This window comes from Anabrus simplex, chromosome 1 (genome assembly GCF_040414725.1).
Source record: "Anabrus simplex isolate iqAnaSimp1 chromosome 1, ASM4041472v1, whole genome shotgun sequence".
Classification (NCBI taxonomy): Eukaryota; Metazoa; Arthropoda; class Insecta; order Orthoptera; family Tettigoniidae; genus Anabrus; species Anabrus simplex.
This window is the reverse complement of record NC_090265.1, coordinates 886,489,252-886,509,895: the sequence shown is the minus strand read 5'-3', so window position 1 is coordinate 886,509,895 and position 20,644 is coordinate 886,489,252. Positions and strand designations below refer to the sequence as shown.

General features: G+C 39.0%; 1 protein-coding gene across 3 annotated transcripts in view; it reads left to right on the top strand.

The window, feature by feature from the left end:
- The first annotated feature begins 1,216 nt into the window (after nt 1-1,216).
- The window catches only part of LOC136857688 (constitutive coactivator of PPAR-gamma-like protein 1 homolog), a 339,417-nt gene continuing 319,989 nt past the window's right edge, over nt 1,217-20,644 (top strand). Inside the window, exon 1 of one of the 3 annotated variants that reach the window (XM_067136540.2) lies at nt 1,217-1,253. The gene's annotated coding sequence lies outside the window, so the exon portion shown is untranslated. Of the gene's footprint in view, nt 1,356-1,441; nt 1,464-20,644 lie in introns of those variants that run through there. The other 2 variants (XM_067136539.2, XM_067136541.2) reach the window with 2 other exon arrangements.

Sequence of the window (20,644 nt, the reverse complement as noted above, 5' to 3'; positions counted from 1 at the left end):
CTTCTACAAAACTCCTGCCTTTTTCTTTGCACATACACCCCTCACTAAAGTCATGATAGATTTTGAGATTTCTCTCATATTTTAATTTTTTTTTTTTTTTATTTTTTTTTTTTTTTGCTAGGGGCTTTACGTCGCACCGACACAGATAGGTCTTATGGCGACGACACATTTTAATAAATACAAAACCGGAGTCAATCTAGAGCTCATTTGGAGCCAAGATTCGAATCATGGAAATCGTCATGTCCACCTCTCCTCTCTGCAATTTTCAGAGTTTAATCCATGTTGGGGAGAGGTAGGCCTACAACTCTATTATAACCTCTTTGATTAGAACTCACTAAGCAGATAAACATAATTACAGACCAATGTCATGCCACACAACTGAACGTGCTTAATTACGGCTCTTAGTTCAAGGTTTTATTGATACCCGAACCCCGACCCCGCTAGAGAAGCAGGATTATGGTTGGACATACAATCAACGTTATACTGGCATCCAATGAGAATCTGGCATCATGCATTTGCTTTCAGGAGATAAATAATAATAATAATAATAATAATAATAATAATAATAATAATTTGTCGGTTTTCGGAGACGCTCCGAGGTGCTGACATTTTGTCCCGCAAGAATTCTTAAACGTGCCAGTACATCCACCGAAACGTACAGTAGATCTACCTCTCCAAACGAAATGTGAACATTATTCATTATTTCAGTGATAATTCTATTTCGGCAGGGAAATACTGAAACGGCACTCATAGCAAAGTCAGGAAGTTGTAACTTACAACTTGTAAGGTCGTAAGCCGCAGCTATTTGGCTAAATAAACTTTTGCAACATAGACCTAATCTACAGAATCATCAAAACTAGTTTCTCCTAGTTGTATATTCCCTGTCTTGTTTCATTTATTACTATCCGCAAAAGCAAGAACAGAATACCACAAACTCACAAGTATTTGCTAATTTTCACGTCCGAAGACGATCGAGTAGTGGTCACGAATCAGAATTTTGGTACAATGATTACTCATCTCAGGATAATAAATGTTTCCGTACACAGCTTTTTCTTCTTTCGCTTGTGAACAAATTCTCAATTCCCTAGAAAAGTTTTCCCCTATTCTCTATTACCTGCCCTGTATGCCCGCTGTATAAAGTAATGAAGTTGGGCGGGAAAGTACATGCAGCGCTATCTACAATTGAATCATGTCCTTTACGTCACTCTCCGTGCTTGCCTATGGGTCAGGAAAATGGTGGATAGAATTGCATGGTGAGAAATAATGTGCAGCAGAGCATAAGTTGGTCATTGCAGTCGTGTAATGCAGGAGAGATACTTCGATACCAATGTTATTTGAATTTTTTGCTTGTAATGGTAAGATTTCATTCCTTACTGCTCAGAAATCGTATTTCGACGTTAAGTCTTTGTAGGATTGTCCGAATTTGTTGGGGCAGGCATGCCGGTGTGGAGAATGAAGTTCTGGTACTGTGCCCGAGTAAAGAATTGATTTTATATATTACTGTTTTTTTCAGATTGCTTTTGTGAGCCTTTGAAGTTAACACCGTTTACATATACTATGTATTGATTTTCAGTTCGGTTTATGAAGTCTCGGGTAATTTGTGAACTTCACAGTGGGCAGCAGAGTTTGCACGTTTGTCTTGGTAATGGAGTCGATATAGGTGAATCCGGCGATATGTTTCTCGTACTTTTGGTCGTCTGAAATGATTCCATTCAAGAGGTAACTTCGAATTTGAAGGCTACTTTCAATTTTATACTTTACATCGAGATCAAAGGGGCTGAAATTGATTTCCACGTAATTGAGCATTTGTAACAAGTTTGAAGGGCTCGGTAACCTAGGACCTTTAGTGTTGAACTATAAAAATCAGAATTTACATAGTTGTATTGGACTTTAATGCCTTTTATAATCACGGAACCACAAAGTGATATCAAACTTAGGGCTGAAAATCGTGGTGGTTTGTCAGAAACGGTTCCTTTTATAGCTGCAAGATTGGAATTTTATGCATTGTTTTGTAATATATGGATATGTATTATGGAGGTTCTCTAAATTGTCTCATTTTTTTATACACAGGACGTTTTTTGTGTGTGTTCTAAGGTAAAAATACAGTAGGCCTATCCATTTATTTGTTGGTGGTTGTGGTTTCAAGTAGCCTAGAGTTGGAGCCTATATTTCCTTGTTTGGTTATTTGATTTTTGGAAAGTTTGAAATAGCCTACTGTTTCATTTCTTTCTGTGTAAATTAGTTGACTGAACACTAAAAGTTTGACCTCGACAGAACATAGCCTACCTCTGTACACACTACAACTCCATCTTTCCTGCAATTATTATTATTTTTTCTTTTCGGTATTTTTACAGTTATTGGTATTATTAGGGTGGAGTCAAACAAAGTCGTCCCTCCATGAATTTCAAAAGCCTGCTAATAGACCAATACGATTCTCTTCTTTCAATAAGTCGCCGTTCTTACTTTGATTTGTCCTGTGGGTGGGGAGGTGGTGGCGAATATTGTTATAAGAGGAAAAAGCAGTGCACAGTTTACTGGGCAACCATCCATGTGGGTGGGAAATATTATACACCCATGGTATTCTATGGCTATTATAAATGGGTAAAAGGGGTTACTCCCTGAGGTTTCTTGACTCGAGACTGTGGGTTTAGCAGTCATGGGCTCCGTGCCTCAGTTTGGCTGTGCTTCACTTGTGCTAAGTTCCTTGCTTTCATCAACTGACTTCCCTAGATCAACTCCTGTTCTCTTCTGACCCTAGGTAGCCTTTCTTCTGCCTCTCTCATCCTTTGTTTGATTAGAGTTTAGAAGGGATTGTGATGTACTGGTTCTTTTCCTTGAAGCAATAATCACTATCTAAATTGGATTGAGATAATGAATGGAAGATGCCTAAGGTATTGAACTTTGGAAAAAGTTGCCTACTTCATTTGAAGGTTCATTCCTGTTTCACTTTGTAGGAACTTAATAATAATAATAATAATAATAATAATAATAATAATGATAATGATGATTTATTAAGGTGTTCAGTGTGCATTAAAAGAAAAATAAAGACCATTCTCCTGTACAAAACCACATCAAAGATGCTTGTCACTTCTTGCTCTTCATTACATGGTGGCATATGCAATGATTTAAACACAATTCACATAGGCACTGAGGATTCGGTTTGTGATAACTTCTGGTTGCTCTGAGCTGTTCGTGAAGTCCATGTACTGCAAGATTTGTCATATGTCTGAATTTGGAAGTCTGTTTCCATCTGTTGTGTACCGGGTGAGTTGGTCGTGTGATTAGGGTCGTGCAGCAGTGAACTTGCATCCGGGAGATAGTGGGTTTTAACCCCACTGTCAGCAGCCCTGAAGATGGTTGTCCGTGGTTTCCCATTTTCACACCAGGCAAATGCTGGGGCTGTACCTTAAGGCCACGGCCGCTTCCTTCCCACTTCTAGGCATTTCTTATCCCATCGTCGCCATAAGGCCTATCTGTGCCGGTGCGACGTAAAGCAAATTGTATCATTCTGTTGTTTAAGAACTTTGCCTCCCTCATGTAGCCTATTATTCAAAATTTGTATTATGATGTAGTTTTTTTTAAAATTTAATCTTTTGTTTGTTGTGGATGCTAGTTTCTTGTATATAATCCATTATAATTAAGGATGCTGCCCATTGTGGTAATCCTCAGGGCCCTGTTTCATAAAACTAAGTAATAATATTAGAACTCGCTCAAAAATAATTATTAGTTAACCAAATTGTATCATAAAGATTTTCACATGACTATTAAAATATCTTCACTAATAATATTAGTTCATTAGTCAGCTGATACAAATAGAGGTGAGAATCGGTCTGTTGCATAAGTTCTTGGTTTGGATTTGTTCCTAGCAGTAGGCTAATGCTTGACTACAGCAGACTATCAGTCCACATGTTCGAGAGGCTTACTTGATATTTTCGTTGTTGTGACTTTGACACATATGAAAGTGGATAAAAGAAGTGAAAATAATGTAAGAGAAGAAAGTTTCTTTGCGGAAAGTGATTGAGTTAAAGCGCCTAGTATTCGCAGCCTTTTGCGCACTATGACCCTCCTTGTTCCTTTTACTTTTTTATTGGGTGTAGTGCGCATTGGTATCACCTAAATATCACTATAAAATTTGTCACAAATGGAACATAATAATTACTTTTACACATATCAAGTGAAAAATCTTGATTAAGGCCACGTCCGCTTCCTTCCCACTCCTAGCCCTTCCCTGTCCCATCGTCGCCATAAGACCTATCTGTGTCGGTGCGACATAAAGCAACTAGCAAAAAAAAAAAAAAGTTTGAGTCAAAATTATTAGTAGATATTCCTAATAATATTAGTAAATTGTTTCATAGACAGCGTGACTAATAAAAGTTACTCATATTATTAGGATTATTTCCATGAGTGTGTTTTGACTCATAATTCATATTATTAGTGAAACCAAAGTGAGTGGTATTTTAATATTTTGGCATAAAATCATGAAGATCACTGAAATGGATGACTCAAATAGTGATAGGGAACAAGTGTAGGAATTCACCGTTCAGTAAATCTTATGTCAAAAACAGCCTGTACTGGCATGTAACAAACATATGAATACAATGGGACATTTAGGTTAGATTACAGAACTTTTAAGTATTTGCTTGATAGGATTGGTAACAGAACGTTCCACTGCAAGGAATGAAGCATAACCTTAAAATAGCAGCTTCGCCTTGCACTCCAGCGGTTGGCGGTGATACACAGTATCATCGTGTTTCTCTAGTGCAGTTCTGCTCAGACACTCCAGGTATCCTTTAAAATCTTGGCTTATATCACCAGTAAACCAAGATGATGGTGGTAATGATTATTGTTTTAAGAGGGAGTAGGCTACAACTAGGCAACCATCATCTATAATAACACTAATCAGACAGAAAAATGGAAAGGGTCTGACATTTTGAAAAATGAAGGTATCGACGAAAGAATGAGAAGGGCCACGAAGGGCGTGAAAATGAGACTCCCTCGGCCTCGCAACCTAATACTGTCAGGGTCGGAAAAGAACAAGAGTTGAACAAGGAAGGTCGGAAAGGTAGATGAAAATGAGCCTGGCACAAGTTGAAGCAATGGTAGGACTCCTCCCAGCGCCCTGTGTTCGTTCGCTTGCCCATTCTCCCAAGTTGAGAGCACTGGGACCCCTTTTAGTCGCCTCTTATAACAGGCAGGGGATACCGTGGATGTTATTTCTACCGCCCCCACCAACAGGGGGGAGTAAACAAAGATTTTGCTAGTCCATCTCAACAGAGATTTTAAGAGCACATGAAATAAAAAAGTAAAAGGAACAAGGAGGGTTTGAGTATGGCTGCGAATAGTTGACGCTTTATCTCAATCACTTATTATAGGTATATACATATATATATATACGATTCAATATAATTGAATACGTAATTATGATCTTGAAGATTTTTAGAACAGTTGACGTGAAAAGCAATAGTGCACATACGCTGACGGAGATTGAAGGAGAGATTATAGATAGTGCACTATATATATAGGTACATTTTCGTGAACTAAGCAAATACTTGATCGATAATCCATCCTTCAATTTCCGTCAGCGTATGAAACTACAGCGCTTGATGTTGTAAACATCACGCCGATCTTCTGGAGCTTGCAAATTTACTTCGGTTGAGCTGCTCGTCTTCGGCTTCTTCATGACTTTAGATCTTCATATTTGGATTGTGTTGTGACTTTGTGCCTGACGGTGTATGCAGTCTGGCTCATTTAACTGTTCTCTGCTTTTCGTGAACATTGTGAGACAATGCCAAACATTGCGTGTGCCGTGCTGATGCTCAGAAGATTACGCATTACTTCTTTTAATTGACTTACATTCCACTTCATCTGAATTTTACAGTGCCTACCCGTCATTTTTATATCGCCTCTTCAGCTGATATTGTGTGGACTTGACCGTTAACTTCTTTCTTACTTATGCATTGTTTTTCGAGTTATAATTAGCTGATGATGACCCGGACTGGGGTCGAAACCGGTACCATTTCCACTTTTAATTAAATAAGAATGTAATCTCTACATCTCTTATTTACTTGTATTGAATAGGTTGAACTACCATATTTATTATTTCAATTTAACACCCTAACCATGCAAATTAATATTTTTTTCCTAATTCCCTTTCAATAGACTTTCCATCGAAGTGATATTGCACCTAAATTGACAAATAGTTGGAAGCTAATGTTTGTGTAGGAAATTGGGCAAAGGTTCTGATAATGCAGCAGTTGTTGAGTACAGACATCTGGGTGCTATTGCACTGTCAATTGTTTCTTTCTCGCTGAATTGTTGCAGTGGACGTGAATGTGTGGTGCACCAGGCTGCCAACTCTTGACCTTAAGAACTAGTACATTGTTAGGTCCGGTGGCACTACTTTTGAACGTACAATTTAGCGAATTGGTTTGCACTGCAATCAAACAAAGGCGGTCTGCGGCCGAGGAGCAGCTGTTTAGGTCTCTAGCATCCATGCGGTGACAGCAGTGCATTCTGTGTTGGACAGTGGTGGAAAGCAAAAGGCTGAGTTATCATCTTGACTATAGTGACAAAGCTATAGGTCTTTGTTGGTTAGGTCCGGCTTGTGACCAAACCATTGGTGTGGATTGGTTAGGCATGGCTAGTGACAAAACAATTGGACTGTGATCAAGGAAAAGGGGTCTGGGGCCATAAGCCCCCAGGTTAGGGCTGCGAAGCAGCTGTTAGGCCTCTAGCATTCCGTATGGCGATAACAGCAAATACTGTGTTGGACAGTGGTGAAGAGCTGCCGCTGACAGCCGTTTGTTACATGCTGCTAATGAGAAACAAATAATTTGTTTTGTAGTGTACATTGTTTTGTTACAATTGCAGATGAAATTAGACCTGAAATAGTAAAGTATAGTGGAAAGGCAGGGATGAAATGGTTTCATAGAGTAGTAAGATTAGCATGGAGTGTTGGTAAGGTACCTTCAGATTGGACAAAAGCAGTAATTGCACCTATCTGTAAGCAAGGGAACAGGCAGGATTGCAACAACTATCGAGGTATCTCGTTGATTAGTATACCAATGTAAGTATTCACTGGCATCTCGGAAGGGAGGGTGCGATCATTGGTTGAGAGGAAGTTGGATGAAAACCAGTGTGGTTTCAGATCAGAGAGGCTGTCAAGATCAGATTTTCAGTACGTGCCAGGTAAATAAAAAATGCTATGGGAGGAATAGGCAGTTATGTTTGTTTCGTTGAGCTAGAAAAAGCATATGACAGGGTACCGAAGGAAAAGATGTTTGCCATACTGGGGGACTACGGAATTAAAGGTAGATTATTAAAATCAATCAAAGGCATTTATGTTGACAATTGGGCTTCAGTGAGAATTGATGGTAGAATGAGTTCTTGGTTCAGGGTACTTAGGGTTAGACAAGGCTGTAATCTTTCACCTTTGCTGTTCGTGGTTTACATGGATTATCTGCTGAAAGGTATAAAATGGCAGGGAGGGATTCAGTTACGTGGGAATATAGTAAGCAGTCTAGCGTCTGCAGACGACTTGGTGTTAATGGGAGATTGTGCCGAATGCCTGCAGTCTAACATCTTGGAGCTTGAAAATAAGGGCACTGAGTATGGTATGAAAATTAGCCTTTCGGAGACTGACTAAATTGGTGTCGATAGGTAAGAAATTCAACAGAATTGAATGTCAGATTGGTGATACAAAGCTATAACAAGTCGATAAATTCAAGTATTTAGGTTGTGTTCTCTCATGAGTGAGTGAGGTTGAATCGAGGTGTAGTAAAGCTAATGCAATGAGCTCGCAGTTGCGATCAGCAGTATTCTGTAAGAAGGAAACAGGTCCCAGACGAAACTCGTTATATCGGTGTGTTTTCAGGCCAACTTTGTTTACGGGAACGAAACCTGGGTGGACTCAGGATATCTTATTCCTAAGTTAGAAGTAACAGACATGAAAGTAGTGAGAATGATTGCTGGTACGAACAGGTGGGAACAATGACAGGAGGGTATACAGAATGAGGAGATAAAGGCTCATTTAGGAATGAACTCGATGGATGAAGCGGTACGCATAAACCGGCTTCGGTGGTGGGGTCATGAGGCGAATGGAACCTACGAGAATAATTGGACTCTGTTATGGAGGATAAGAGAAGTAGAGGTAGACCAAGACGACGAACGTTAGACTCATTTTCTCACAATTTAAGGATAAGAGGTTTAGAACTAGATGAGGCCACAGCTCTAGTTGCAAATAGAGGATTGTGGTAATATTTGGTAAATTCACAGAGGCTTGCAGACTGAACGCTGAAAAGCATAACAGTCTAATGATGTATGTATGGTAGGAAGCAAATAAAAATAAATGGTATAATTTGTTATTTGACGTGTGCCCACAAGATTCGAGAAATGTTGCAAATGACTGCATGTTGTGTGGATGCCAGAAGATTGATGAAATTCTGATATGTTGGTGAGACAGGAGGAATTGTACAATATTGTAAGATCATTCCTAGAGGTAAGTTGGGCCGATGACCTGGCTGTTAGGCCTTTTTAAACAACAAACACCAAGCCCGATAGCTGCAGTTAAAATTGAAATAATTGATAAAGAGATTCAACCTATTCAATACAAAAGATTAAGAAATGTAGTGAATTACATTCCCATTTAATAATGAGTAGAAATGGTACCAGTTTCGACCCTAGTCCAGGTCATCATCAGCCGATTAAAACATGAAAAACAATGCATAGGAAAAGGAAATAAAAGATCAAGTACACTTCGGATCAGTAGAAGAGGCGATATAAAAATGAACGGGGGTAGTCACTGTAAAACTCGGAAGTAAAATGCAAGTCACTCAAAAGAAAACGGTGCGCAATTCTCTGAGCGGCAGCATGGCACACGCAGCACTAGGCTAAGTCCCACAATGTTTACGAATAGCGGAGAATGGTTAAATGAGCCAGTTCAAAAACACTGTCAGGCACAAAGTCATATCACAATCGAACACATACGAAGATCCATAATCGTGCAGGAGTTGAAAACGAGTAGATCCATTGAATCAACTTGCCAGCTCCCGGTGATCAGCGCGACACATTCAACATCAGGCACTGTGGTTTCAAACGCCAAAGTAAAATGGAGAATAGCTTGAAGATCCAGTCGCTTTAGTGCGGCCAGTGTCCATTATTCAGGAGATAGTGGGTACGAACCCCACTGCCGGCAGCCCCGAAGATGGTTTTCCGTTGTTCCCCATTGTCACGCCAGGCTCCACCTTAATTAAGGCCACAGCCGCTTCTTTCTCACTCCTAGACCTTTCCTGTCCCATCAGACTTACCTGTGTCGGTGTGACATAAAACAACTTGTATCGAACAGATAAACACGAGGATAAGTTGGAAGTTTGTCTTATACAGCATGTTTTATGTAGGAAGGTGAAGTTTCTTACTGTATAATGGGTTGCAGGGTTCTAGGCTCTATTTATTTGCTTTAGTTGAAAAGATTAATCTTAAATAGTTTATTATGGGTGTCGTCTATTGATCTTGCTGAACCCCATTGGTTGACAGGGGTGTCCTCAGACAAGGTAGTTGGCTATGTTAAAAGTTATTTTTTAACATACATGGAAAACCATGTCAATTTCATCATAATTTGACTTCCAAAACCAGTAGTTGACGGGGTGTCAGCCATTGGTGTCCAAGGTGTCAGGCATTGGCTTGTTGATTTGTTTTACAGTTTTTCCTTTTTTAATCCCTAGATACTAAATGTAAAAAAAAAAAATATTCACAAGAGACCATGGCTGATGACCATGAGAAATGAGTTCTATGAAGGCAGCAGCCAAGGGAGTTCATGGGGTGACAGTATTGTATAGTCATTCGATTTCTTTGTGTGGCTGGAATTTTTAAAACTTTGAAGATGATTTCATTGCATTTTTACTCCAAAGACTGATCTCACTGCTTTCTTAATTTGAAGACTTATTCCATTGCATTTTTAAATTTAAAGTCTGGTTTCATTAATTTATTTTTACTTTTGGGACAAAGTACTAGCAACTGGTTTCCTTGACTAGCACTATTAGAAATGTTCTTCCTTGTAACGTTGATCTAGATTAAATGTTTCTATTGGGAATCTTGACTTGAGGGGTGTTGCCTATAGGGACTAATGCTAAACATGAGGATTAATTATCAATAGTCAAATTAAAATGGAAAACTGAATCCATATTCCAGCAGGGGATAGTCCAGGGCACTTCAGCTAGTTTCTTGTTCAATGAAATAGCATTATGTGTTAGCACAGTTCTCATTTTGCCATTTTTTTCTCTTAACAGTGTCATGGGTATTTCTAGATATCTTAAGGTTATATACCATAGTAGAGCCCTGCATGGATGCGGATATCCGCAAAGTCAGTGTCTTGGCGGATACAAACTGTATGGCGGTGTGGATAATTTTGCTGATAATTTCCAAATAATGACCTTTATTGATTTTTGCTCAGGTATACTTTTATTTTTGCTTGTAGTTAGGCATTCCCTGACATTGGTGTGGGAGAATGGAATCGTATAAAGAGGTTTGAGACCATAAAGCTGTAAATCCGACTTGAGCCTAAGTGGCTCATGCCCACAGTTAATGGAAGGAACAAAGGTCAGTAATTCGGTAGTTGTTGCAAGAGAAAATCCCACACAAACCTGTGACTGTAGGGGATCTAGTGCCAAGTGTTAGGTCTATTGTACTGTGTTAAACAGATCTGTTTCAACACCTTGGGTGTAATATACTGTAGTTAAATATTTACAGTATCCGCAGATAACCGTTCACGGAGATGGGGACTGTTGAAGATGAATGGAAAAGATTTAAGGAAGCACTGTTTGGATGTGCTGAAAAGGAATGTGGTAGAACATCAGGAAATGTGAAAGACGGACACACTGGTGGAATGATGGGTCAAGATTAAAGTGAGGGAAAAGAAAATGGCATGAAAAACATTTAAGACTGAATAAAGTAGAAGAAAATGTGGAGGCAAAGAATTTGACCAAGAAACTAGCGGAGGAAGAAAAGAGGAAAAGCTGGGCCTTATTCACACAGAAATTGAGAGATGATACGCAGGGCGGCAAGAAATTGCTGCATGGTATTTTAAGAAACAAAAAGAGAGATCAAGTAAACACCAGATTTGTGCAAGTTGAAGGTAGCATATTAACAAAGCCAGAAGAAATAAATAGATGGAGCGAGTATTTTTAGAAGTTGCTGAACATGAGAACTAATGACAGTCATTCAAGGATGACCAGGAAAGGCAATTAGTTGAGGAAGAAATGGATAAATAAATTACAGTGAATTAAATTGAAATGGAAGTAGGAAAGATGAAGAATGGAAAAACTGCTGGAATAGATGACATTTCAGTGGAGATTATAAAGGCAGCTGGAGCTGTAGGCCTGCAGTGGACATATAGAGTTCTCAGGATTGTCTGGGAGAATGAGGTCCCTGAGGATTGGCAAAAAGGAATAATCATCCCAATTTTCAAGAAAGATGCTAAGAAAATATTGAACTATTGGGGAATTACTCTGATATCCCATGTTGCTAAGATAATGTAGAGGAAAGTAGGATGAGGTTGAGGGATGAAAATCAGATACAGGAAAATCAGTTTGGTTTCTTAAGTGGAAGGTCAACAATAGAGTTCATTTTCATTATGAGATAACTAATGGAAAAGCAATGGGAATGATATGGTGATGACATTCATTGACATTGAAATGGCATATGACTGTCCCAGGACTAAAGTTTGGGGCAGTCTTAGTACAAAAAGGAATTGGACAGGTATTAATAAAAATGATCATGGCAATGTACAAGGAATGTTGTAGTTGCATGCAAACGCAAGTTGGTTCAAATTCACTATTGTAAACAGGACTGGCTATAGAACACCTCCCTGTCTCAGCACTGTGTGGCGTGCTTCATGAACTGCAACTGAAAAATATGTATTTGATTCTAGACTTCTTCATAACATTGAAATTTCCACACACAGTGCTCCCTAAAGTGTTTTAGTGCTTCACAAACAGCAGCTGATGGAATTATTTAAATTTCACATTTTATTTACCTGTGCATTCATTGTCTTTTATACTTATTTGTGGTTGGCTGATGATGACCAAGAATACTGGTTGAAACTGGTACCAGTTATAATTAAGTAGGAATGTAAAACTTACATTTCTTATTTTAATAGTATTGAAAGGTTGAACCATCATACATCTTTCAACTTAATAGTAATTCTTGTCTGGCGCATCCACATTGCTGGGGTGGATATCCTCCACATCAGTAGGCTGGTGTGAAGGAGAGCTAAGTTCAGGCAGGGACCCAGTCTGACGGGGTATAACGTGGAACCCATGTCCAGGGTTACGGGTGAAGACCTTAACAGCATCTTAGGCAGAGGAGACCTTCGGAATGGCGAAGATGGTGGATGAGGCAACCCATCCTCGCTGGGGAAAATTAGAAGAGGAAACCACTGCTATGTGGAGAAGAGGGATCTTCAAAGGCTAAGGGAGTAAACCCCAAAAGAAAATCCTCAGATTTATTTCCTTTTGGTACTAAGTCTGCATGAGTGTTGTTTCAGGTCATCAAGAAGGTAAAAGGGTAATCAATTTTTTACATGATGTAATTGTGGCAGGTGTACGTAGAGAACAACATTTGAGGAATTGAAGTGTGGTTTTTGATAGGCTTGGTAAAGCAGGATTTACATTGAATTGAAAGAAATGCAATTTCTTTCAAAAGATAATTTTTTTACGACATACAGATAGAGCAGGGCTACATAACCCTGAAAAGTTTGTGCAATGGTGGAATCACAGAAGTCCAGAAATGTATCTTTCAGGTAAAAGCCTTTATTGGCATGGTGAATTTATGCTAATTTGTACTGGGGTTGTCTTAAGTGTTGAATCCTCTGCATTAGATGTAAAAATCGAAAGCAGAATTTAAGTAGACTACCAAGAGTAAAAGATTCTGTTAAAAAGGTCAAGTTCTTGTTAGCATCAGAACTGAGCCTAGCTTATTTTGATCCCTGTCGTCCTCTCAAGTTGGTTTGTGGTGCGTCAAATGTTGGTTAAGCAGCAGTACTTTAGCGTGAGTATCCATTGCTATGTTAAACGTTGTCATCACTTCAGGTTATAAATTTCATTTTTTGTCCATATTGACGATCTACTTGTGATACAAATTCTTATAATTTTGTTAAATACCAACCTATTCAATACAATAATACCGTAATAAAAACTTGCATATTAATAATTGGCTGATGATGCTCACGAGAAAGAAGCGAAACATGTACCATATTAACAACTTAATAAATATGTAAGTTTTTATTATGTTAAGGTATCTCATTGATTAGTATACCAGGCAAAGTATTCACAGGCATCTTGGAAGGGAGGGTGCGATCAGTCGTTGAGAGGAAGTTGGATGAAAACCAGTGTGGTTTCAGACCACAGAGAGGCTGTCAGGATCAGATTTTCAGTATGCGCCAGGTAATTGAAAAATGCTGCGAGAGGAATAGGCAGTTGTGTTTATGTTTCGTAGATCTAGAGAAAGCATATGACAGGGTACCGAGGGGAAAGATGTTCGCTATACTGGGGGACTATGGAATTGAAGGTAGATTATTAAAATCAATCAAAGTCATTTATGTTGACAATTGGGCTTCAGTGAGAATTGATGGTAGAATGAGTTCTTGGTTCAGGGTACTTACAGGAGTTAGACAAGGCTGTAATCTTTCACCTTTGCTGTTTGTAGTTTACATGGATCATATGCTGAAAGGTATAAAATGGCAGGGAGGGATTCAGTTAGGTGGAAAAGTAGTAAGCAGCCTGGCCTATGCTGACGACTTGGTCTTAATGGCAGACTGTGCCGAAAGCCTGCAGTCTAACATCTTGGAACTTGAAAATAGGTGCAATGAGTATGGTATGTAAATTAGCCTCTCAAAGACTAAATTGATGTCAGTAGGTAAGAAATCCAACAGAATTGAATGCCAGATTGGTGATACAAAGCTAGAGCAGGTCGATAATTTCAAGTATTTAGGTTGTGTGTTTTCCCAGGATGGTAATATAGTAAGTGAGATTGAATCAAGGTGTAGTAAAGCTAATGCAGTGAGCTCGCAGTTGCGATCAGCAGTATTCTGTAAGAAGGAAGTCAGCTCCCAGACGAAACTATCTTTACATCGGTCTGTTTTCAGACCAACTTTGCTTTATGGGGGCGAAAGCTGGGTGGACTCAGGATATCTTATTCATAAGTTAGAAGTAACAGACATGAAAGTAGCAAGAATGATTGCTGGTACAAACAGGTGGGAACAATGGCAGGAGGGAACTCGGAATGAGGAGATAAAGGCTAATTTAGGAATGAACTCGATGGATGAAGCTGTACGCATAAACCGGCTTCGGTGGTGGGGTCATGTGATGCGAATGGAGGAGGATAGGTTACCTAGGAGAATAATGGACTCTGTTATGGAGGGTAAGAGAAGTAGAGGGAGACCAAGACGACGATGGTTAGACTCTGTTTCTAACGATTTAAAGATAAGAGGTATAGAACTAAATGAGGCCACAACACTAGTTGCAAATCGAGGATTGTGGCGACGTTTAGTAAATTCTCAGAGGCTTGCAGACTGAACGCTGAAAGGCATAACAGTCTATAATGATAATGTATGTATGTTTATTACGTTATTATTGTATTGAATAGGTGGTATTTAACAAAATTATAAGAATTTGTATCACATTGTCATCCCTGTACGAGAAATAAGAGTGAAAGGCCAGTATGCTTTGCTTCATGGACATTAAAGTTCACTGAGTGAAGATATCTGGCCATCCATCGGGAAGTTTAGACTATTTACTGGGCTGTAAGCAAAACTAATTCTGATCTGATCATAAGCCAGGTGTACCATCTAGCTGATGTACCCGTGCTTCGCTATGGAATTCTATATTGTATACAGTATTCTAGGTTAGGTAGTGTACACATTGTGAGCAAGATTGTATTAAATTGCGTAGCACTTAATGTTACCCTAGAAACACGACGGGGAAGTCACCAAACGATTTTTCTCATATGAAGACTGGGTTAGGGAATTTTCATTGTAAGCGTAGGCCACCTTGCCTACCATCAGTCACAATCACGTTGGGGAGTTTTCATTTTAATGACACACTCTCTCCACCTGCCTTTTTACATCCTCCATCTGCCTTTTTACATCCTCTTAGTAGTTTCCCCAATTGAAGTGAACATAGGTCATTACAATGACGTCAGTATGAATGGCGCGATTAAAAGCAATGTTTTTATATGAAATATTCGATCAAATGAAAAACCTCACATTTTCTCTGCCGATCTAACAGCCCAAAGTTCCAGAGCTGGAACGACCAAGCCGCAGAGAGCCGTGATCCGTGAACACACTTAGTCTTATCTTCGGCTGGGTGGGGGTGTCGAATAGTGGAGACTCCCAGGGCAAAAACGATGCCCTCTTACTAATTATTTAATACGAGTACCCGTTGGGTCAGAAAATCTCAATTCACTACGCCGGTGGTGGACAAATTTTTCCTCCAAGCCAGAGGACAAACCCCACCTCACTGCTAATTTGGAATAAAATGCACGTAGAATTTAATAAAAGTGAAGAGGAAGAAGCTTTCCTTAAGTAACGGCTCTTTTCAGGGTTGAATTTTGAGTTATTTCGTGAATTGTGGTGCTATAATTTGGATTAGTTCTAAATTGTAAACCTAGACCAGGTAATACTAATACTACTAAGTGAGCGTTTGCCTTAAGCGTGCACACTGCTCATTCAAAACAGTGCGTCAGAGTAGGGATCGAATAGCTGGAATACTCTGCAGAACCAGTCTGTAATGTACCAGCAGTATCAGCAAATATATGAACCAGAGGAATGGCATGCTAGAGAAGAAAGTTTTCTAACTCCCTAGCTATTTTCCGCCAATATTCAGTCAGGCTGTTGTACTCGTTACGCAGCATTAATCCCATCTATTTGAGTTCAGCAGCAGCATAAGAGACAAAGAACATTACAACAAACAATGGTCATTGTATACTCCGTACAGCTCTACTTCTAAATTGACGTTTTAACAGATTTTGGCTCTGTCTGGTGGTTATGCGCTGAAGCATAGACATGCGACCAATCCCAAGCTGCCATTCATATCGATTTATATCGGCAGAGCACGATCTCGAAACCTAGTTTCCAACTCTCATATATACATTCGCCACATGGTTAAACTACCTCGCTCAGCGTGTATGGTATTCGGTACGGTTCGCGATCTTTTGCATTTTCCTTCAATATTTAGTGTGTTTGTCATATTGTTAGAGGGTTCCAGTGACTCTGAGATCAGTAGTGTTTTCTTTGTAGGCCATAACCTCCTTTCTGTCCCAGCCATTAGCCGTTAGTGATGTGTTATTTGCTCATTGCTAATAATACATTCTCCTTTAGTGCCAGATATTGTTAGAAAGTGTAATTCTTGTGAATTTGTTTTCAATCCATATTCATTCGTTTTTCTGAGTACTGTATTACAATTTACAAGGCTGTTTACCGCGGTCATATTGCATCAGCTGTTCTCGCAGGCGTAGCGCGCTGGCGGCAGAGGGAAGGCGATGCTCATTTGTTTTGCGAAACTTCAATTTGGAAGTAAGGCCGTGCGGAGTATAATGTTGTTGTTGATCATTGTTATGCACTTTCAATATTGTTGTAGGCCTCCACATTTAGTTTTCCTCCGACTCTGAAATACCACTCTTAACATAGTTGGTACGGTAAAACTGAATAAAACATAAATGATCGGAAATTGTATTGTCAATAACTTATGTAGTACTTTTCGGTAGGACCAATAACATTGGTATTTAAAAATTACATTGCTCAGAATTTGAAAAAAATGGTATTTCTGTATCGGTCATGTCCATAGTAACAAGGAAATGCACTTTTTAATTTTCCGTAATTTCTGTATGTATGTACACGCATCACTAGAAAACGGTTGAAGAGAATTTAATGAAAATTGGTATGTAAAGTTGGGGGATGAGCCGCTACAATCTAGGCTATAAATAATTTTACTAAACTACAATTTCAACCAGGGTGAATAAAATTATTTACAACTTGGACTGTAGTTTCTTATTCCCCGACTCCATATACCGTTTTTCATTAAATTCTGTTCACCCATTTTCTCGTGGCTCGGCGTTGATGTGGACTTGGCAACACAAATACAAATTGATGAACATCTCTATTATCGAAGCCGGTACGGTAACAATGTATGACATAAATGATCGGAAATTTAATTATATATAACTTTTGTTATGTAGTATTCATCGATAGGATCACTAATAAAATAAATATTTGAGAATTAAATTTTAGGCCTTCCCCTAAACTACCATTTCACTCAGCGTGAGTAAAATTATTTATAGCCTAGATTGTAGCGGCTCATCCCCCGACTTTACATACCAATTTTCATTAAATTCTCTTCAACCGTTTTCTAGTGCTGCGTGTACATACATACAGGCAGAAATTATGGAAAATTAAAAAGTGCATTTCCTTGTTACTATGCACATGACCGATACAGAAATACCATTTTTTTCAAATTCTGAGCAATGTACAGACAAAACTCTTATATATATAGATTTTGTTCACATTTTCATCTTGGAAATTCATGTAAAGAAGTGTCATTATTAGCCTTAAGAGGCTCTCTTCAGGTTATAAAAAATTCATAAAACCACATTTCAGTTGAGAATTGTAGTGTAGATACGGTAAATTAGATAGTATCTTGTCTGCTACATTCATGTGTATCTTTTTTTGCTATGGGCTTTACGTCGCACCGACACAGATAGGTCTTATGTCGACAATGGGATAGGAAAGGCCTAGGAGTTGGAAGAAAGCGGCCATGGCCGTGGCCTGGTGTGAAAATGGGAAACCACGGAAAACCATTTTCAGAGCTGTCGATAGTGGGATTCGAACCTGCTATCTCCCGGATGCAAGCTTCACAGCCGCGCGCCTCTGCGCACACGGCCAACTCGCCCGGTTGTGTGTATCTATTATAGCACAGTAGGGTAAAATAGCACTAATAATAATCTGTCTACGCATTTAGTTTTGTTGATAATCTTTGAGTAGTTCTTGCGAATTAAAAACTTGCAATTTTCATTTCTCTGCTTAGTAATAACTAGAGCCCGGATTTCCATGCACTATCAAATCTCAAAGAATGCATGCAATCATGCACTATCATATAGCAAAACATGCACAATAAACTGGAAAATATGCACCGTTAAAATTCAGTTCCTTTTGAAACGTTGTACAGAAACTACCCTAATTTCTCCAAATTGTCTTGATTTAAGCCCATCCGTTTATCTTTCAGCACATTCTTAAGCACAGAAAATGATCTTTTTACATCGCAGGAAGTGATAGATGCATACTTCAATGAAGACATTTGGACAAAATGAGGTCAAATTGTATGTCTTTTGCATTTTCACCACAATACGTCTTCTATAAGCTTGACGAATTCAAAATGAGGATTTGAACTAATTAATTTGTTCAACTCATCTCTAGCTGTGGCAGCTACTTCTCCATGCGATGATTGCAAACACATTTGAATGTCCTCAATAACTGGTAACTATTGCCTGCTGCGATAACAAAGACGTGTGACGAGCAGAGTTCCGGGTAGGACATTCCAGGATAACGGTAGAGGGTTCAATGAAAAACCAGAATTTGTAAGCTGCTATCCCAGTAACGCGGCGCCACAGAAGTGCGATACAAGTTTTACAGACGAAAAATGAGCCGTCAATGATTAATGCACAATTTACGGTTCAATTTATAGCAATGTACAACTGTAAACCTGGGACACCTTATTCCTAAGAATTACATATCGACGTGGGGACTTCCGAAATGTCATTATTTACTCAAGCAACAGATTGGTTAATTAATTGGTTTGGTTAATTGGGTTATAGGACTTGTACCTTATGTAGGCTACTAACTTTGTCACATAGGATGCCAGGAATACATTCTCTCCGTCTCTCAGTAATAGACATACTATAGCCTATAACGTGGAAAAGTCCGAAATTCTGCACACAAACATTCAGAAATGGCACTATTATGTGTGTTAACAATTTATATGCGTCAAAATCATAATAAGTCATATTATGCAATATTAAACGTCCAAATATTTGTTATTATATCCAAAATCTTCCAAATATGCATTATGCACGAAGTGTCTCTTAAAATGGCCAAAACATGCAAACATGCATGGAAAAAGGACGGTTATTTGGAATTGTTAAGTCGTAAAACGAATATTTGCAAAGTTTGAGAAGTGTAGCTAGCTTATTGAAAAACATGCATTTGCATGGAAATCCGGGCTCTAGTAATATCATATTGTAATTAGAATACATCTGACATAGTTTAAATTATTGTAGTGTTATGGTAGTATCTTGTTAGAAATTAGCGTGCTTATTCTATATTAAAATATTTGTGTAGTATAGAAGTATTTGTGGAAACCTCTTACTAGAATTCTGTTGTAGTAATTAGGATAGGCTTAAGTGCAGTTTAGAATTGTGTAGTTCTTATGTATTCCTTTCGGTATTCAGTTATTAACAGCAGTTTTTATCCCGTTAGGGTGTTGTGTGATAACTATAGTATGACTAAATGGTATTGTAGTGTAGCAGTATATTAATTACCCTATTGCCGTGTGATTCGTGTGTACTATCCTAGACAATATTTTTTTCCTTTCATTTTTTACACAGGAAGAGTTATTTTTTCATTTTCTTTGGATTTTTCCGTAAAGAATGGCTAAGTAGTGCAAGTGTAAGAACTGTGGGTGTGGCCAGGCATTAAGGAGTATGAGGGAGGATTTGGGGAGCTTGAAGATAATTAGGATTCTCTCAGAAGACAGGAAGGAAGGTAGGCCTCCCTCAAAAAATGTAGAGGGTACAGTAGGGGTGGGAAGGAAGTGGTCTAATGTTTTAAGGGGAAGGAGATTGCAGGCTAAGAGCTCTCTTCAGGATCAGAATTCAGGACAGGTGTCTGAGAAATTGGTATGTCACTGCAGGTAGAACAGTGGGAAGATGAGGAACAGGGAACTGTTGCTGAGAAGTTTGGAAGTAGGGGGAAGGGTAAAGGTAGGAAAGGGAAATATGGAGTAAAGGATAGGAAAAAGCAAATGAAACAGGGTCATGGGAGAAGGAAGTAGCTTCTGCAGCAGTCAGGAAAGATAGGGCTTACTGGGAGGGGAGGGGATCAAATGAGTAGGGTAGGGTTGAGGCTCTGGTCATGGGGGAGTCCATTGTTAGACATGTGGGGAAAATGTGAGGAGGAAAGGGAACCAGGGTAGTGTTATCCAGGAATTAGGTTGAGGCAGATGTTGAGGAAAGTAGAAGAGGAGGGAAAGGAGAAGGTGGTAGTGTTTCACATTGGTACCAACAACGTAAGGAGTGCAGGTGTAAGTACCAACATAGTTGGGGATGTGTGGGATATGGTAAATATAGCACGGGTGAAGTTTATGCAAGCAGTGATTATCAGTGGAATACTGTGTACGAGGGATGCTGACTGGAAGGTGGTTAGGGATTTAAATGAGCCTTTGGAGTGGGTATATGGGAAACTGGGAGTGAGATTTCTAGATCCTAATGGGTGGGTAGGAGATTGGGATGTGTGCTCAGATGGCCTTCACTTAAACCACAGTGGTACATATAAGATAGGTACGATTAAATTGAAATAATGAGGTAGTTCAACCTATTCAATACA